We start from the raw sequence: 2,347 nt of genomic DNA, 5'->3' as shown, positions 1-2,347 counted from the left end.
TTTTGTAATATATGTCTTTCATTAAGTTGGTCAAATTGACGACCTAGGTATACGTACATGCCTTATAAACTGTGATGAAGGGAGTATTGGACTTGCATGATGGATGTAAAAAATGATGCATGCATAGCAATTCATTTCTTTTCTTTAAATTCTATGAATTAAATATAATGCGGGACTCAAAACACTTTAACTCATTAGACTCAAAATGAGACTAACATAATGAAAATCTAAAAGTTTTGAGATGAGTAAACCGAAAAGGAAAAGTATGTAACTAACAGATCATTTTTGTCAATTCCCTATCCACTCTTCGATTACCAGGATAAAAGATCTGACGGAGTTGGGCCTTAATTCCCCTTCCTCTTCCCTTCTTAGAGCATGGTTAATAGTATAGCCAACTGCTGGCTATAAGTCATCTTATAGCCCACCTTATAGCTAGCTTGTATAATAGTTAGCTACACTACTTTTATCATATATGGCCCACCTTTCATTCTCACAAAGCATCTACGAGCACGTGCTAGAGCTGGCTCTTCACGAAGAGCCCGCTTCCCTTCTCTCTCCTCTTCTCTCTCATCCAACTCAGCAAAAATATAGTATTTTAACCCTTACAGCCTGTACCTTATTACTTGCTCTTAATTTCCATATCCCGGAGCCAATCAAAGGATACTCGGGAACGACCTAATATTAACCGCGTTCATGGTTTCTTTTTCCCCTCCCACGCGATCCCGATCTCTCGATCCAATCCTCGCCAATACCCTGCCGTGGCCTCGCGTACGTACGACCTAGGGCTAGGGCTCCCGCTCGCGTCCAAGATCCGGCGACATGGGCGAGCGGAAGGTGCTCAACAAACACTACCCGAACGACTTCGACCCGGCCAAGATCCCGCGGCGGCTGAAGCCCAAGAACCAGCAGATCAAGGTGCGCATGATGCTCCAGATGAGCATCCGCTGCAGCACCTGCGGGACGTACATGGCCATGGGCACCAAGCTCAACTCGCGCAAAGAGGACGCCGCCGGCGAGGCATACCTGGGCATACGATACACCGGTTCTACATCAGGTGCACACGCTGCTCCGCCGAGATCACCTTCAAGACGGACCCCCGGAACTCGGACTACGCAGTGGAGTCGAGGGCAGCCGCAACTTCGAGCCATGGCGCGAGGCTGAGGCTGTGGTGGACAAGGAGACGAGGAAGCGAGCGGCGGAGGAGATGGGCGATGCGATGACAGCCCTGGAGAACAGGGCCATGGGTTCCAAGCGGAACATGGACATATTTGCTGATTTGGAAGAGACGCGGTCGATCAGGTCTAGGCATGACCGAGTCTCAACTGACCGGATGCTTGAGATTCTGAACCATTCTTCTTCTACTGCTCATCATCAAAATCTAAATTTAAATGAAGAAAATACAGTACTACTAGCAGAGGAAGACGAACAACTCGTCAGATCAATCACATTCCTGAACTCGGAAGGATACGTCAAACGGATCAAAGAAGAAGACGATGACGAAGAATATTTTGGGTCAGAGATTATCAACGAGTTTTCTGGATTTTCAGCGCTAAATCATCCAACAGATGTCTTGGCCAAGGCTAATGGACCTGAGACTCGCGGTGCCAACAAACAAGGGAACAAGATCTTGGCATCTAAGGTGCCCAAATTCATAGTAAAACCAAAGCCCGCTGCTGCAAATCCTCAGAAGAAATACAAGACTGGATCTGCAGCAGCTGTACAAGATATAATGGCAAAGTTGCAGAGGAGAAAGCTGAATCCTCAGAAGAGAAGGCCAATGTTCTTCATTCCCAGTATGATAGCGATGAAAGTGATGCCTGAAGACAACACTTGTTGGAGTCATAACTGCACTGGAGGAGACAAGCCCCTGGAACAGATTCATCATCATCATCATCATCGTCATGTAGCTAAAGTGTGTAATATTTCTATTGTCAGCTCATTATCCTCTTTTTCAGAGAAAAAAAACAGAGTTGTGTTTGAGATAAATTTGTAACATTGAAAAATTCAGAGAAAATATCACCTTGAGGGTAAAAACTAAATATGAATTAGCCAATCAGGTTGGTGTATTGGGTTTTATTCATTACAACAGTCAGATTAATTTATCTACTATTGACTTTAACATGGACGGAAGTAATGTGAGGAATACTCTGATTTTCATCTACGTTTATGCATGATTCTAGGCTGTAGCTCACAATGCAAACCAAAGAAATTGAGAAAATGACACTACATGGCTACACCAAACAAGCTGAGAAACAAAGAAGGAACAAGGAAGAACAACGTTTTGATGGATAAGGCCTGTGAAACACTATGGCAACTACTTGACCTCCTGCACCACCGCAGTCTTGAA

At 44.8% G+C, this 2,347-nt stretch overlaps 1 pseudogene; it reads left to right on the top strand.

The window, feature by feature from the left end:
- The first annotated feature begins 819 nt into the window (after positions 1-819).
- Positions 820-1,821, top strand: LOC123442238 (annotated as a pseudogene).
- The last annotated feature ends 526 nt before the right edge of the window (positions 1,822-2,347 follow it).

This window comes from Hordeum vulgare, chromosome 3H (assembly GCF_904849725.1).
Source record: "Hordeum vulgare subsp. vulgare chromosome 3H, MorexV3_pseudomolecules_assembly, whole genome shotgun sequence".
NCBI classification, from domain to species: Eukaryota; Viridiplantae; Streptophyta; class Magnoliopsida; order Poales; family Poaceae; genus Hordeum; species Hordeum vulgare.
Note: the sequence above shows the minus strand (reverse complement) of the source record. Positions and strands in the feature narration are given on the sequence as shown.